Source organism: Seriola dumerili, unplaced genomic scaffold (genome assembly GCF_002260705.1).
Source record: "Seriola dumerili isolate Sdu_G_001 unplaced genomic scaffold, Sdu_1.0 BDQW01000070.1, whole genome shotgun sequence".
NCBI classification, from domain to species: Eukaryota; Metazoa; Chordata; class Actinopteri; order Carangiformes; family Carangidae; genus Seriola; species Seriola dumerili.
Genome location: NW_019174325.1, coordinates 352,637 through 371,609, shown reverse-complemented (window position 1 = coordinate 371,609; position 18,973 = coordinate 352,637).

Sequence of the window (18,973 nt, the reverse complement as noted above, 5' to 3'; positions counted from 1 at the left end):
TCAAATATTCACTTTACGGCAAAACTGACTTGTTCTCAAGGATTTGGGACCGCTATAAAGCTGATTTAGCAAATTTAGATGTTTAACTTTTTTTTCCCCCATCTCTTTTCTTTTATCTCTCTCCCCTTATTTAAATTAATTTATTATTGTTTTCTTCTGTATCTTATTTTTTCAGCTGGCTAGCTATGTATTATGTTATGGTGCCCTTTTGTGTGTATAATTCATTCTGCCTAACTTCTAGCTTGTCCTTACATCTTTGTTGTTTTGTCTTTACATGTCTGTATCAATGTATGACAATTATGAACTATGGACCTGAAGGTGTTCTTGTTTTATGTTCAGCAAAAACTGTGAAACTCAATAAAAACAATTCACAAAAAAAAAAAAAAAGAAAAAAAACACACCACGGAACTATGCAGGCCTTCTCCTGTCCTTTACAGCAGAGGAGGTGAGGCAGAGCTCAAGAGGCTACGTCCTTGAAAGGCAAAAGGCCCGGATGGTGTATGTCTCAGGCTTTTAAAGGACTGTGCAGCCCAGCTGCCTGAGCCTATCCAGAGGATCTTCAATTTAAGTCTACAAACAGGGAGGGTCCCAGTCCTGTGGAAAACATCATGTCTTGTTCCAGTACTTAAAGTAGGGAGACCAGCTGGGATTTGTTGCATGTCATTCCCCCTCTCTCTGCCTCCCCATTTCCTGTCTCTCTCTACTGCACTATCAATAAAGGCATAAAAAGCCCCCCCCCCAAAAAAAAAAAAAAAAAAATGGACTGGTCCCTGAACACAGATCCCATCTACCGGAAGTGGCAGAGCCGGCTCTTTTTCCTCAGAAAGCTCAGGTCCTTTGACGTCTGCAGTGAAATGCTGCACATGTTTTAGCAGTCAGTGTACTTTTTTATGCTGCAGTCTGCTGGGGCAGCAGCATGTCAGACACGAACACAAAGAGACTGGACAAGCTGGTAAAGAAGGCTGGGTCTGTGCTTGGCAGGAGTTTGGACTCACTCAGGACCGTTGTGGAGAGATGCATGCAATGTAAGATGGAGGCCATCTTGGACAATACCAACCATACTCTCCACAACATTCTGGCAGGACAGAGAAGCAGCTACAGGTGCAGCAAACGTCTCATCTCACTGCGCTGCAGAACAGAGAGGTTCAGGAGATCCTTTATTCCCACTGCCATCAGGCTGTACAACACATCAGCCAAAGGATGTGGAGTAATCTACTTATTATTTTTTATTTATTATTTACTGTTTTTATTATTTTTATTATTATTATCAACAATGAGCTAATGGACACATGAATTTCCCCTAGGTGATAAATAAAGTATCTATCTATCTATCTATCTATCTATCTATCTATCTATCTATCTATCTATCTATCTATCTATCTATCTATCTATCTGAGTCCTTGTCTTATTTGTGAAGGATTAAAAAAATAAAAAGCAACCCACTTTGAAATAAATAAAACATATAGCTGCAGCCTAATAGCTTTAAGAAGAGCCAGTTTTTCCCTCCGAGACTTTTCTTTTTTTGGATTTGGCCGTGGTTAGCTTACAGGGGGTCAAAAACTCAAGATTAGCCACCTATCGGCGGAAGAAAGAGGCAGTAGGCTGTAAACGTTGCTATGGAGACGTTGTAAAATGTGACATATATTTTAGTCGACAAAATATGATCAGTATCACCCCGATCTCCAAAATATGCGGTGTTATCTTCAAAGAAAAAATGAAAATAAAATATAGAATATTTATGTATTATTTTATTTTTTTCAAAGCTACAGGGAGCCACTGCAGAAGGGCTGAAGAGCCGCATGCAGCTCCAGAGTGGCGGATTGCCGACCCCCAGCCTAGGGAGACAGAGGGGGTTGTGTGTGCCTCCCTGGTGGCCACAGTTGTTATAGCAACCAGTGTCTCAGCAGTTGCTACTGACACTGGGCTGAAATGGGCAAAGCTGACTTTGATTGGCTCATTAGACTGATTAACTCTTAGCTTTTAAACTCAGGTGTGAGAGCAATGTGGTGGCAAATCTTGTATCAATATGTATATTAAGTCTTAATCTTATGCACTCATCTACTTAGTTTCATAGCATGTACTAATGTGTTTTTGCCAAGTTCAGTGGAAAACATTAATAGGAATGTGACTGGAAATGACTTGACACTACTTACCTGAACTCATGTCAGCGTGACCAAGACAAGAGTTCTGGGAGGGGGGCCAGAGATTGTGAAACAGAGTTACTGGAAAGGGAGACTGTTTTCTCATGAACATAATTGTATTCACAAGGGACGTGATGTTGTTTGTACTGCACTATAAAAGGGAGGATTTGGGGAGTGTGTGCAACTATCTGCAGATATTTTGTCTGTCATCGAGCACTTGTGTGTTAATAAACTATACTCTGAACTGGCAAGACTATCTCAAGAATAATCATTAAACTACTACAGAAAGTAGTGCCGGCCTGTGACATTAACAGCATAGGCGAATGCTAGGGGTGCGTTATACATAGGGGGCGCTGCAAATGGGGGAAAAAAGAAATCTAAATGTTTAAGTTTTATTATTCACTTATCCTATGACAACTATTATTTCGAGATATTACATAAGCCCACACAACAACATAACTGCATACCAAAGCCTATTAAATAGAGGCCTTTTTTTTCTGGGTTCCTGCCGCCCCCCCAAGCTCCCCTCCCCTGCTCGTTACACTTTATCTGTTCTTTGGGGAGGATGGGCAAGTTATCTGACGTAACCCCAGAAAAGACGCTGTATCTTTCATCATGGCAAAACGACCAAAGCTCTCTGATGGCCAGGGTAGAAAAACAAGAAAGGGAGAGGAGGAAAAAACGGGAGAGACAGAGGTACAGTAACATGATGAAGTTAATCGCCTATTGCATTGGTAGTTACTGTTGTTGGAGCAGAGTGTTAACTTACTAGCTTACTTTTGAATGATAGTAACGTGGTTTGCTAAGCAATAAATAGCTAGAGTTCATGTCAGTTAACACACCAGTCCCACCTTAAATTCATCAGGGAAAATTAGAAATATTAACATTATGCCTATTCAGTGTTGTAGTCACCTGCTGGCTGTGTCATACATTTTTACTGACATCTGGTTAGCCAACATTTTTGCCCTGCTTGTAATGGTCACTAAGAGTTACTAAACTGAAATGAAATTGTTCATTTATGCTGCGTACCATCTTCATTTACTCCTAGCCAGTAACATCTAAGTTAATATCAATTTTCTTAATTGTCACACCGTGGTGAGGTTGTCTTGTCTTGGGTTTGTTTTGTCCTGTCATTTCCTGTTTTATTTTGAAAAGTAATTCTCCTCTCGTTTCAGGTCACTTGCCCTTCCTCATGTGTCTCAGTCTGATTGCCCTAAGTGTTTCCACCTGTTCCCTATTTCCCTCCATGTGTTTAAATAGTCTGTGCTCCCCTTGTCTTGTGCCAGAGTGTCTTCGTCCTTGTCCTGCACCAGAGCCTTGATCCATGTCCACAGCCATCGCTATAGTAAGCCGTATGTTCCTCGTGACGAGTGATTTTTTGTTTGTAAATTTTTCTACCTTAGTTTAAATTCATAGCCCTTTGTTTCTCCTCGTTCAAGAGTGATTTTTGTTTGTTAATTCTTATCTTAGCTTAGATTCATAGCCCTTTGTTTTTCCTCGTTCAAGAGTGATTTTTTGTTTGTTAATTCTTATCATAGCTTAGATTCATAGCCCTTTGTTTATTCCTCTTTAAAGAGAGATTTTTTGTTTGTTTACTTATATCATAGCTTAGATTCATAGTCCTTGGTTTTTCCTCCACACGGAGCGTTTTGTGTTTATTTGTTTCTTTTTATTAGTTATTTTTCCCTCCTCTTGGAGTGGTTATTGTTTTCTTTATAAGTCAGAGTATAGTGTCTAGTTTGGTTTATAGCCGTTTGTTTGTCACTCGGTCCGAGATCTCCGGTGAATTCAATAAAAGCATTTTGTTATCCAATATCTCTGCATCTGAGTCCTGCTTTGAGTCTCGACCTGACATTAATCTGTCAAAAGAAAGATGAGATTGGTCAGGGAAGAAAGAAGACGAAAGAAGAATTGTTCTAAGAAAACTACATCAGGTTCATGAAAATGTTCTTAAACTGCAGAATGGTGCGCACCTGTGTTCTTCGATTGATAAATGCCAATCTCCTCGTAAATTGAAAGCTTGTGCCAGTTGGCCCCAATTAGCATAGGGAAATGCCCTTAAAAGGGCATGAGACTGAAGGGTCGTGTGCACAATGAAGTCACAGAGAGATACCAAAGTTGAGAAAATGCCAAAACGAAAATCTAACAACGGAGCACCGTAATCAAAGTGAAGTGGAGGTACTGCTACAGAAAGTGAGCTGCAAACGTGCCGTAATATTTAGTTGCATTAACTCTGGATATAAATTCACATACAAAAAAGATGCATTGGTTGCAATCACAAATTCAGTGAATGCAGTATCTGGAGAAGGGTGCATTACAGATTAGGTTAAAAAGAAGTGGTTTGATTTAAAATCTGACACCAAAAAAAAACATTGTAAAATTCAGACAAGAGATGCAGAGCACTGGAGGGGGGACAGCAGGCAAAGAATTGTCTGAGCTGCACCAGTGCATCAAGGCCATCAGCTGAACATCTGGACACAGACCTGGGCTTCCAAGTCAAGCACGTTCATGTCCTCCTAGTCCATCTCCTATCCCAGGGAATCAGAGGGTGAGCCATTTTTTCTGGAATAATATAATTTATAACGAGTGTGTCCTAAAGGCAGGTCCACAATATCATCTTTAAAAAGATGAACCCATGTGCTTGTATTCGAAATTTAGACATTTGAGCCAGCACGCACAGATAAAGGTCACAACAAAGGTTTAATTTATCATTTATTCACAGATGAATGCCTGCTGAGCCAACCACCCTCTGAGGAGCAACCATGTGTGCTCCCAGGTCCCATTCTGTCCCACGTCTGATCTCAGAGGTGGTTCTCGACAACCAAGAAAGAATTGCCGAAATGCTGACACAGATTTCCTCAAAACTTGCCACAATCTCAGATACATTGAGAGAGATTAATTCAAATTAAAAAAATAAAATAAAAATGTACACTGAAACGTGTTTGTTCTATTTTTTTAAGTGATGCGTTTCTTTCTTGATTAATTGTAAGCTATAAATAATCTGTAACTGTAAAAGTCAAATTAATTTTAAAGCATCTTTATTCACAACTGAGCATTTAATTGCTCTGGTCCCAGGAGTGCCTCAGGACGCACAGCCTCTTGTTGTGGTGGTTGAGGTGGTACGTCACGCTTTATTGCGATGTTGTGCAATACACAGTAGGCCATGATTATTCTACAAACCTATATTGATGAAAGGAGAGCCAGAGTTTAGAAAATGCAAAAGTATGATAAAATTGGCCTGTGGTAGTCTATGCTCTCTATAGTTTCTGCAAGAATAACACAGATCATCATCTTTTCTCTTTATACACACCTTCTGCAGTTTGTAAAGCAACTTACCACCTGCTGTGTCCAAACACATCCAGTGTCCCTTTAAGATGCCAATGGTGTGCTCGATGGTGGAGCGAGTGCATGTGTGGCACATTGGATAATTATGTAATATTATTTAATTGCCCACTGTGTGTTGTTTATATGTACATATGTTTTATACTTTACAGACACCCCCCTCCCCCCTTAATATTTTAAACATTCGTATTTCAGGCACGAGACCACCTGTGAGGCTATATAAGCTGTGGGCGAGCTGCAATCTTCAGTTGGCAGTTAACGTTTTAATAAAGCAACTGAAGACCAGCTCACCACAGTGCCTTTGTTGTTTGTCCTCACAGGTGGGTAAATTAGGTGAAAAACGGTCGTACATGTTGTAAATATTGTGTGTTTTCTGTTTTTTGTATTGTTATGTGCTTTTGATAATTTTGCTTATATGTTAATTTTGTAACTGTCGATGTTAGCTTATTGTTTCCAACAGAAGCGAGTGAGAGGTGAAGTTTGCCCTCCTCCGCTCGTGTGTGAAAGTTAATGGTACAGTGTTTTGTGATTTATAATTTGTGTATTTTGTCATTAGGTCCCAATAGTTTTGTTAATTTGTTATTTTGTAATTAGGCAGTTAGTAAATGTTATATAACGGTATATAACAGCTACAGCGCGAGCCGCAGCTGATTCACAGCACAGCGCAGTGTACCGTTGCTAGGCACCTAGAAAGCGCTCAGGCTGCGGTGCTGCAGGAACAGGAAGAGGGAGATGTTCTTATAGATACATTGTAAATATGATTGTTTTGTGATTTAATATACAAAGGGGAATAAGAAAATTGTTTATATAGGGAAGATTATAAGTAAAATGATATAGAATTAACGTAAATATTTGGTGAATAGGTTCATTGTATTTTGAAATAGAGTAATTTTGATATTGTGATTATAGTGATTATTGTGATAATTGTATTGATTTAGTTGGCAGTTAATGTTTTAGTAAAGCAACTGAAGACCAGCTCACCCACAGTGCCTTTGTTGTTCGTCCTCACAGGCACTCATTTCTTTAAAGTGTGTCACCCCTGGAGTACAGAACTTCATGGGCGTAACACATGCATGCATTTGATTGAATGAAACCTCCCGGTGAGTCTGTGGGTTGGTTAGTAGGGTTATTAACCGGGGGGGAGGGCATATCCTCGATTTCCTAAAAAAGACAAGTCGTTATAGGAATAGAAGACCATGGTTGTAGAAAATTTAAATTATTCAAAGATACGTCCCAATGAGCCATGTGTCGAGCCATGCCTCTTGTTCGAGGCGCATGCCCACGGAGCTGTTCTGTTAGATGAAGGAGTCATGTGCTCCTCCTGGGAAACGGGAGACAACTTTTAGTAGGTTCTGGGAGTCGCAGATGTGTTGGACATTTATGGAGTGACATTGCTTGCGGTTGAGGTATGGGAATGGATCTGGAGAGGGTGCCTTAATGCACACATGCATGCAGTCTATTACGCCGATGGTGTTAAGTAGACCTGCAATAGAATCGAATTCCCTCTTGACTGGGACTTGTTCTTCAGCTGTATATGGGAATTTTATGTATCGTGTGGCTAGTTGATTTATTCCATCCACAACTCACAGGAGAGCACGGCTGATGGACGGCTGTGATATGCCCACCCTGTCTCCCAGCTCCTGCTGTTCCAGTGGCTAAAAAGTCCAAGGTGGAGAGTACCTGCACATGTGGTGGTACAGAGTTAGACCGTCTTGTATGGCTCCGCAGTGCTGGCTCCAAACAATCACAAAGGTCCATGAGGACAGTTCTTGGTAGCCTAAAGCGTCATAATAAGTACTCATCACTCTCTGCAAATAAATCTATATGGTCATGGAAAATTTGTTCCCTCTGTAGGGCACAATCTGCAATGTCTTGCAGCAGCAGTAAATATGCCATTGTGTGAGCAGGTCTAGGGTGCAGAAGGCCTGGCTTTGGCATGGTTCCCAATTAACATAATTGATGTGAATTGAATTGTTATTGTAGCGTTCATATATTTTAAAAGACCATAATGCTTTGTAAAATAACAAAAGTTATTTAAAAAGAAAGAAAATGACGAAAATATTATTGTAATTTAAATAACATAATATTATGTAACTGTAGAACAGAAGAAAATGCAATAACCACTTACTTTGCTTAAACATGTCAGCACTCAAATACTCTTGAGTGTGCATGGACTCAGTTCTTACCTAAGAACAAATCCCAAATAACATTGGTCAATGTCAGAATCTTTGTAAAAAAGTGCGTAGGTGGGTTTTAAGAAGAAATTTCTCCTTAAAAATGGTTGGTGAATGAGGCCCAGTGTTCAGTGGCCCCTAAGAGGTAAGCGATTTTGCTTATTTTTAATGGAAGCATTGTCTGTCTGGGTGGTTGCTGGTAAGACCCTTTAATGATTTATTTCTAGATTGCTGATCACTTTTTGTTTGGCTCTCCTAAAAAACTATCCTGTGTTTTGGGTTCCCTGAATGTCTTGCAATCAAGTGCTGGTGGCATGGGGGTTTATGCATGCTGAAAAATTATATTCTGTGGTTCTGCAGTCAGTTCTGATGTCAAAGAAGTGACCAGACAGCCAAGTTTCAGCTACTAAAGTTTAACTATTAAAAGGCTGAGGTGTTGCAGCCAGTTTGGGAATACTAATTGTAGGCGGCTGGATCATGGTTTGGGTTTATTAAAGTTGATTTTTTTGTGACTCCAGTGAGACATACAGTCTGTGTTTGGGGGAGATCGCAGTTGGTTTGGGTGCTTAAGTTTACTATCAAAGTGACAAGTCAGCTGAGTTTAGGCCACCAAAGTATAATTTTAAAAGCTGATATGATACAGCTGGTTTGGGACTGTACAAATTTTGCTGTTTGCAGGCGACTTTGGGTTTGTCAAAGTTAAAGTTAAAATTGTCTAAGTTCGGGCATCTGATAAGGATGCTTCCCTCCCCCCTCCCTTTGGAGGGTTTCTGGGCATGTCTGACTGGCAGGAGACCCCAGGGTAAACCCAGAACTCACTGGAGGGATTACGTATCCCTTCTGGCCTTGGAACGCCTTGGGATCCCCCAGGAGTAACTGGAAAACATTGCCGGAGAGAGGGATGTCTGGGACCTTCTGCTTAGCCTGTTGCCACCGGACCTGACCTCGGATAAGTGGAAGATATTGGATGGATGAATGGATGGACCTCCGATTGGCATAATCGGGTGTCATTACTGCCGACGTGAATAACAATCTTACTTTATTTACGTTTATCATTAGCCAGCAGTTTTAAGTACGATTCAACATCGCCCACTCTGGCTCCAGGAATGCATTTAATGATGGTTGCTGGTGTCGCTAACTTCATGTTTCTCAAAATAGCTGCCAATGACCAGAGTTTGTTTCTCAGTGGGTGTGTCGCTGAGTGGGGAGAATATGTTAGAAACATGAACAGGTCGGTGGTGAACCATGGGCTTTGGCTTAGGACTATGCTTCCTCTTGTTACGAACAGTAACCCAGCCAGCCTGGCTTCCCAGCTGCCTTGTAACTGCTGGGGGCAGAATAGTAGCTACAGAAGGGGCTACACTGGGTCGGTCCGTACTAGCAGTTATGTGGTTTCCATGGTGTGGAGTGGGAGCCTCCAATTCACTGAGCATCAGCTGATCGGCTGTCTGTGAATAAACTACATTTATTACACATACTGTTACCAATAAAGGAGGCAGAGGAATAACTTAACATGAAGCACACCGAGCAAGAGAGAGCAGGTGAGAGGGAAAGAGAGAAGCCATCACTAGCTGCCAAGCTAAAGTAACTAGGAGGTTTGAGTAGCATGTAAACAGCTGTGATTTAGCGAGAAAGTCGCTAAGAGATGGAGAGAGCTCTGAGTGATCAAACTAGTGTACGTTTAAATGTACAACAGGTAATTAGCTGCTCTAGTGAAAGAAAACAGCTGTGAGAGCAGCTATATGAGCTAACACCAACTATCAAGTCAAACTGGAATTTTCAAGAGAGAAAGCTGGAACCTAGAGGAAGTGAAGATTGAAATACCAATTACAAGAAATATGGACTTAAAAACAAGCAAAGAACATCAAGAATCCACTTCCACTCAGAAGAGCAGGCAGGAAGGAAACACAAAAGGTGGGGCACAGCCTCACAGCAGCAGCAGACCAAACGTGAAGGTACCCAGACAGCAGCAGTTAAAGAGACTGTTTGCTCGCTGGTGAGCCCGTGCAGAGGTGAGAGGATCCACAAACACCAGAAAGGCAACCGGTAAGAGGTCGAACTTTTGACACTAGAGACTGTTGCTGCGGAGGATCATTGCTGCCAGCCGATTGTTTGTGCTAGCGCTAGCTTAGCCAAGGGGTCGATTGCCCAGTAATGCGTGGCTTGTTAGCTCTTTAATGCCCATGTCTGCAAATGGCTTGTTAACTTCTCTAAACCTGTTTATTATGAAAGTATTTATTAATGTGATGCTATAAGTGAAATAAGTAGAAATGAGTAATGGTGATGTTGGAGTGCTGCTTATTTATTAAGTGCATCTAAAGCGTTTCACTTTGGTCACAAAATTTGGATGAAAGAAGTTAATTGTTTGTGGTTATAGCTGCTGTAGAAATTCATAATTGGGAGAATCATTTAAACATTGCATAATTTAAGAATACTGCATAATTCAATTTAATATTAATTTAAATAAATATAATGTTAAAAAATAATTCATGATAATAATAAAACACAGTGAAATTCATACTTACCTGATACTAAGCTAAAAGAATAAATTATGACAACAGTGGGTAACTTTATTTGCACTTAATATATAATTTAAGGTAAATAAGACACTTTGGGTTTCGCAGTATTTAAGAAGGTTTTTACTTTTCTGCTACTTGTTTGTTCATATTACAGTTATTTGCAATAGAATACACAGTATGTACAGTATTTAAAATATGTTTCTTTTTCTGTGTTTCTTTGATTGATTTAAAGGTTTGCACCTGATGGTTAAAGACAAGTGATACTAATGGTTAATGTGAAGTGATACTGATGGAACAAAAGGAACCGTCAAACTGAAATGTCAAACTAAACCACTGCACCTGCAAAATAAAAGAAGTAAATAGGAAAAGCTCCTCCTTGAACCGTCACCTTACCGTGGTGGAGGAGTTTGAGAGCCCTAATGACCCTAGGAGCTATGTTGTCGGGGGCATTTTGCCCCTGGTAGGGTCTCCCAAGGCAGATTGGTCCTAGGTGAAGGGCCAGACGAAGAACGGTTCAGAAGATCCTTATGACGAGTACTAACAAGAACCCGAGTACCCGGCCCGGAGGGACACCGGGGCCCCGCCCTGGAGCCAGGCCTGGGGTTGGGGCCCGTGGACGAGCGCCTGGTGGCCGGGCCTTAGCCCATGGGGCCCGGCCGGGCCCAGCCCGAGCCGGCTACATGGGTTCGTCTCCCAGTGGGCTCACCACCTGCAGGAAGAGTCAGAGGGATCCGGTGCATTGTGGATTGGGCAGCAGACCAAGGCGGGGGCCTTGGCGGTCCGATCCTCTGTTACGGAAACTGGTTTTTGGAACATGGAACGTCACCTCTCTGGGAGGTCGAGCGATACCGGCTAGATATAGTCGGCCTCACCTCGACACATAGCGTCGGCTCCGGAACCCAAGTCCTTGAGAGGGGCTGGTCTCTCCTCTTTGCTGGAGTTGCTCCGGGTGAGAGGCGGAGAGCCGGGGTGGGCTTTTTGGTGTCCCCCAGGCTCTCTGCCTGCACGTTGGAGTTTACCCCGGTGGACGAAAGGGTTGCGTCCCTGCGCCTGCGGGTCAGGGATCGGGTTCTGACTGTTGTCAGCGCTTATGCACCGAACAGCAGTTCAGACTACCCACCCTTTTTGGAGTCCTTGGAACGGGTGCTGGAAAGTGCCCCGAAAGGGGACTCCATTGTCCTACTGGGAGACTTCAACGCTCACGTGGGCAATGACAGCGTGACCTGGAAGGGTGTGGTGGGGAGGAACGGCCTGCCTGATCTGAACCCGAGCGGCGTTCAGTTATTGGACTTCTGTGCTAGTCACAGCTTGGCCATAACTAACACCATGTTCAAGCATAAGGATGTCCACAGGTGCACTTGGCACCAGGACACCCTAGGTCGCAGGTCTATGATTGACTTTGTAGTCGTATCATCAGACCTGCGGCCGCATGTTTTGGACACTCGGGTAAAGAGAGGAGCAGAGTTGTCAACCGACCACCACCTGGTGATGAGTTGGATCAGATGGCGGGGGAAGACGCCGCGCAGACCTGGCAGGCCCAAACGGGTTGTGAGGGTCTGCTGGGAAAACCTGGCGGAAGAACCCGTCAAGATGATTTTCAACGCACACCTCCGGCAGAGTTTCGACCGCGTCCCGAGGGCAGTGGGGGACATTGAGTCCGAATGGGCCTTGTTCCGCTCTGCTATTGTTGAGGCGGCTGTTGCAAGCTGCGGCCGCAAGGTAGCTGGGGCCAGTCGTGGCGGTAACCCCCGTACCCGCTGGTGGACACCGGCGGTGGGGGAAGCCGTCAGGCTGAAGAAGGAGGCCTACAGGCTGTGGTTGGCCTGTGGGTCTCAGGAATCAGCTGACTGGTACCGGCGGGCCAAGCGGAGTGCAGCCGCGGCAGTTGCTGAGGCAAAAACTCGGACGTGGGAGGAGTTCGGTGAGACAATGGAGGAAGACTATCGATCGGCTCCAAAAAGGTTCTGGCAAACCGTCCGGCGCCTCAGGGGGGGAAGGCGGCAACTTGCTCACACTGTTTACAGTGGGGGCGGGGAGCTGCTGACGTCAACTGAGGATATAGTAGGACGGTGGAAGGAATACTTTGAGGAGCTCCTCAATCCCACCAACACGTATTCCGTAGAGGAAACAGAGACAAGAGACCTGGGGATGGATGATCTAATCTCCGGGGCAGAAGTCGCCGATGTAGTGAAACAACTGCGCGGTGGCAGAGCCCCGGGGGTTGATGAGATCCGCCCTGGGTATCTCAAGGCTCTGGATGTTGTAGGGCTGTCTTGGTTGACACGCCTCTGCAACATTGCGTGGACATCGGGGGCAGTGCCTTTGGAGTGGCAAACCGGGGTGGTGGTCCCCATCTTTAAGAAGGGTGACCAGAGGGTGTGTTCCAACTACCGTGGAATTACACTCCTCAGCCTCCCTGGTAAGGTCTATGCCAGGGTACTGGAAAAGAGGGTCCGATCGATAGTTGAACCTCAGATCGAGGAGGAGCAATGTGGTTTTCGTCCTGGGCGTGGAACTGTGGACCAGCTCTTTACCCTTGCTAGGGTGCTGGAGGGAGCATGGGAGTTTGCCAATCCAGTCCACATGTGTTTTGTGGATTTGGAGAAGGCTTACGACCGTGTTCCCAGGGGCACCCTGTGGGGGGCACTCCGGGAGTATGGGGTGGATGGCCCCTTGTTAGTGGCCATTAAATCCCTGTACCAAAGGAGTGTGAGTCTGGTTCGCGTAGCCGGCAGTAAGTCGGACCTGTTCCCGGTGAGGGTTGGACTCCGCCAGGGCTGCCCTTTGTCACCGGTTCTGTTCATAACTTTTATGGACAGAATTTCTAGGTGCAGCCGGGTGGTGGACGGGTTTGGCTTCGGTGGCGGGAGGATCTCGTCTCTGCTTTTTGCGGATGATGTGGTCCTCCTAGCTTCATCGAATGCCGACCTTCAGCTCTCGCTTGGGCGGTTCGTGGCCGAGTGTGAAACGGCCGGGATGAAAATCAGCACCTCCAAGTCTGAGGCCATGGTTCTCAGCCGGAAACGGGTGGATTGCCCGCTTCAGGTCGGGGGGAGGCTCTGCCTCAGGTGGAGAAGTTTAAGTATCTCGGGATCTTATTCACGAGTGGGGGTAAGATGGAGCGGGAGATCAACAGGCGAATCGGTCCGTTGTGGGGAAGAGGGAGCTAAGCCAGAAGGCGAAGTTCTCAATTTTCCGGTCGATCTACGTTCCGATCCTCACCTCATCTGGTGAGGATGCCTCCTGGACGCCTCCCTGGGGAGGTGTTTTGGGCATGTCCCCCCGGGAGGAGACCTCGAGGTCGACCAAGGACACGCTGGAGGGATTATATCTCTCGGCTGGCCTTGGAACGCCTCGGGATTCTCCCGGAGGAGCTGGTGGAAGTGGCTGGGGAGAGGGCCGTCTGGACCTCTCTGCTGAGGCTGCTGCCCCCGCGACCCGGATAAGCGGGAGACAACGAAACGAAAAACGAAACGAAAAATAGGAAAAGCTGTTTGGTCATTTGAGTAGAATCCAGTTAGACCTCTGGGTAGATGACTCCATCCCTTTCAAGTGGGGAAGCTGCACAGGCGATCAAACCATAACTTGACACCAACACCAGCAACTGGAAGTGACACAAAACACTTACCGTAGCACGTCAGACGCACCTGGACGTTTGGTATTATTTAATATCAAAATAACACACGGAACATTGGGATGGAGTACAATGAACACAGGCCACACTCGTCTTTATTTACTCAACCCCCAAAACAGTTTCCAACAACAACCAACACTTACATTCCCAGGGGACATGCTTCAAAATACTTAACACATAGCAAACATAGGATAATCTGTTGATATCACTCAACAAAAATATCACTTCAATGATTCAGCAACAACAAAAATTCACTTCAGTTTATTCGGCTTCTCAAATTAGTGCTGAGTAATGGTCTTCCCAAACAATCAAGGTTTCAGTTCTAGTCAATTCATTGTTTTTACCCTATGCTTTTACCATACAAGTGAGTCATCTTCCCCATCCAATTGGACCTCTGATAGAGTAAACTCTAAAACTCCTCTGACTTACCTGTGGTACCATGTAGTTCAAACAGGGTGTAAGAGGATGAGGTTTCCTGGCGAACAGCGTGAGGAAGAGGAGGTGATCCAAGTTTTTTATTACTGACCACGGACTGTACGCAGCGCCAGAGGTGGTTCACTTGCGGCATCAAGTTTTTTGTCATCTGTATTTAAATCCAAAATGGCACCAACACTGCACAATCACCACATGGGGGCAGAGCTCCCTTCTGCTTGTTTTTTTCCCCTCCCTTCTCTTAAAGGTGTTTGTTTCTTCCACACCATGGATTTGAATCTAATATGTCTCATAATAGACCTACATCCATGTTCCCCACATCAGTGGTTCCACAGTTTACTTTTCTTGTGCTGTTATTCATATGACTCGGCCGAGTCTGGTCCAAGAAATCTAGTGTTCTCAGACTTTTGCTGCTTTGTGTCATGGACACACATGAAAGGAAAGAGTGAACCAGCAAACATGAGGTCCAGCTGCAAGTGACACCAAATCCACAACAGAACATTCAAAATTCATAAGCTGCAGCTAAAATCAATGAACTGCAGTAGAAAGTGAACAGTAGCTATAGAAGTTTAAGATATTAATAAATAATAATTGCAACATTCATGAACATACAGTTCATTCATTTGAAAGCAAATTTTAAATAAATAAAAGGCTTAAATGTCACATATGTCATTCCTGTGCCCAAGGACAGTTAAGTCAGTATTATCTGTCCCTAAAACTAGAAATCAGAGAATCCTCAAATTCTCCAGACAACATAAGGGCACTGACTTAAATTAAAATAAATTAAATTAAAATATCAATTAAATGTCATAAGTGACAAATTATGTTGAATGCACTTTTTAATTGAACCCCCCACATTAAGAGCTAATGAGTGCAATTTTACAGTGGAAAAACATACTATGGAAGTATAGACTTGCCAATGTCATATTCTAAAAAAGCCAAAGACTTGTTTTCATCAGCCAGGATACTGAAGTTTTGTAGCTCAATTTACTATGAAGCACTGGGAGAAATGCGTTACCCCACTAACCCCATAATCTACAATAGCTGTGTTGTGTATCTCCTAACAGATCTCATGCAGATTTTAAATTCGACACCAAGTTTAAGATATGAAATACTCATTTTGGTGTAAGAAATTACAAAAACATCACCTCACAGTGTCAATCAAAGTCTCATTCATTAATATGGAGCAAACCGGGATGACATTACACATTTTAAGGTTCTCCCTTTGGTTTCTAACTTTAAACAAGAGTGCTGCATGTTCACAAATATTCACCAATCTGTTCTGGGGCACAGGAATTCTTAAAAAGCGTTGGATTCTCCTTTGAATGCACAATCCATGATTATGATATAGTGTTCCACCCTTATAGTGCGTTCCAGTTGTACTCGGAAGTCGGGCAAGCCCGAGAATAACTTTCGTAGATGTAGCCATCTTGTTTCCGCTTCCGTTTTAGGCCGTTGGCTATTTTTTTCCGACTTTGTAACTGAAACGCTGATAACTCGGGTGTGACGTCATTCCCACCACCGACTTCTGAGGTAAATGGAACGCACCAAAAGTCATTATAGAAGCCTATTTGGGATCTTAGTCAAATGATCATGTAACTTTAAAATGAAAATGTAATCTTCCACACGTATGTGTTCTGGTATTACACTGGACTTGACTTGATGAATATGAGCAAAGCAGGAGAAGCTGTCAGCTTTTTCCATTTCAAAGTATTAATCTTTTGTTTGCAGTCAGTCAGGTGTGAGTAGTTACAGCTGAGTGGTTATATTTCTACAAATAAAAGAAAGGGCACATACCGGTCAAATTCTGTCATATAATCTTGAATAAACAACAACAATGAGCAATTCTAAATCAAAAATCAGTAAATCAATACATTGTATAATCATGTGAGAACAAACCAAGGAGATTAGATACTACTTAACAATAGAATAAACATGACTTGAGGATTATTGAAATAAACTCACTCAATGCATTCAGGAACAAAAGTGAAATGATAGAGGGAACCAGCTCAGCTGAAGGGCAAAAGGAGAATGAGCTAAGGACACAGAACAAAGAACACTTGAGGCACCTATGTGAGCTTCCCACTTCCTTGTCACCTGTTTGTCTGTCTGGGGCAGTGGCAGCGGCTTGTTTCACCAGGGCATAAATGACACAAAGATCTGCTGTGATATGCATTATTTTATTTTTTGGAAACTTTGTGGCTGTGAGGATGATTTTAAAATGAAATCTTTCAGAGCAGTTGAACAGCTTTTCCCCACTCTGTGTGATGTCACTCACTCAGTGTGACATCACTCACTCTGTGTGACGTCACTTCTTTTCTTAACAAACAAATATCAACCTGACAGCCATACTTTCAAAGACCTTAAGTAGGTCCTGTCACATCATATCTTACAACCGTTGTTAATGTACTTGTCACCAATTGTTGCTGACACAATGTCAGGTCTCTTGGGGCACTCTTTTTTTTCTGTTTTTTTCTTTCCCTGCATCCTGATCCACACTCCAGTCCAGTATGCACCTATAAGCTGGTTTGCCAACTGCCAATAAACACCAAAAAAGATGATGTAGTCGATTTTCATTCAAACTGCTTTTTCGCTTCATAAATAGAAAATTGATTCACAAATGTCTGTTTGAAAGTTGTAAATGTGAGGAAGATATTCAGAAATGCTTTTCATTCATTAGTAAATTAATTGAATATATTCACAGATATGTTTTTATTCATGGAGTTTGTGTATTTGCAGACCGTTTTATAATTGCAAAATATTTTTGTGAGTTTACAAATTGATTTTTATAGGCCTATTTGTGGAAGGTGTTTTATATTTACAGATTACACATTTACTCACTGATTGTCAATCTCTTTACACAAATAGGCTATTATTGACACTAATCTACCTCTATAGACAGGAGATGAAAATTTGTTGACATGGTTTGAAGAGAAGAGGAAAGGAGAGCACAGGTGGAGCAGATGTAAGAGAATAAGATTTAATATTTTTACATCTTCAGTTTATGATCAGAAAAATATTAAAACGCTCTTTGTTTTATATTTGGAGCACATTTCCAGTGGTAGATGAGTGGGGCTGAGAGAGTGAAAGAAGAAGAAAAGAGGAGGAAATGAGAACAGAGTGATAGGAGTAGATCAAATAAAATACTGTCTGATAATATTACAGTACATGTCCATATTGTTTATCATATGATGCTATTTCCTTAGAGAAATGTAATATCATTAGAGTAAATGTTCTTCTGTTGGCCTTATATTCAGTTCAGTGTCGTTAATACATTTACTTGGCCTTGTTGTGGATTCATGACTGCTCAGTTAGAGCAGCACATATTCATTTGGTCTGGATTTAAATGTAGTTTTGTCATCTAAACATCTAATCTGTGAACTGTACTTCTTGTTTGTTTCAAATTTGAGAGACTCAAAGTAACAAAAAAGGCGTCAAGATTAGTTATGCTGTTTATGCCAAATTCATTCCCCACCTATGACATGTAAACATCAGACAATTTTTGCCTCTATTTCTGTGGCATTGGTCATTGACAAAATTTGTTGTGTTGTGCTTTCAGAATGATGGAGACAGAGAACAATAAATTCAAAATATGATGCAGACTCTGGGTGATTTTTTTCCTGGGAAACTATCATGTTTTCCCCAAATGATGTACTGTACAAATGGCTTGATACAGTAAATAGTGCATTTAGCTGCTGTGAATGGGGAAAAAAATCCCTGTGAATATAGACTGAAGTTGGGGCTAAGCCCTGAATGTTAACAATGTCTGGCTCCGCTGCTGGTATATAGTCCTAGGTATCACTACCCGAATAAGGCTAGTCCATAGTCTTAACCTATATGTGTGAAGATTCTATTGGTCACTTACCTGAACATAGTCAAGTCTTACCTACCGACTGCCACACATCTCATACCCTTGGTCTGATTTCATTCATCCTTACGTGGAACTGGATTTGGTCAGTTATGCTTTTTCCCTACAGACCTTGGTTACTGTAGCAAGGGAGGATAAAAATGGTGGGCTGGACACTATCAGTCATAATTGTGGCTAAAAGTTTGCATTGTATAACACTATGAGGCCTTTTTATGTCCTGAACTCTTACATTATGAATGTGAACCTACATAATAAGACTAGACGGAGAAATTCCTTCACAAGAATACATACACACACACAGGCAAAATTAAATGCTGTGAACTCTGACTCAAAATATAGCCAGTTGTGCACGTGCCTTCATGTGGCAAATCAGATGCATTCAGCTATTAAAGCAGAAATGAAGCTGACTTAAATAAAATGGGTAACACTTTACTTTAATACCCTCCTATTTAGTATTTAAAGATTGTTACATAATATAAGGAGCTATAAGTGTTTATTAATGTGTTTGTAAACAACTGTAATTTCTCCTCAGGGCACTTCCAAGGCTGTTGTGTAAATGGCTAATGAATCACATAATTGTTACAATATACTGTACATCAATACTTAAAACATCCTCTTGTCTGCTTACAACTACATTATAGTGTGTTATAAACCACTACTAAAAGGATACTTACATGGATCAGTTTGGAACTAACATGACTTTATTGACCTTATGATGTGAGTGTTAGAGAAATATGGTAAAATATTCTTAAAATAACATAAAATGAGATAGCCTAGTATATTGTACACACCTGTGCATCTGATCTATTGGCATTTTGTGGTATTAATTCAACAATTGTTATGGTCTTCTGCAGTTTTGTCTA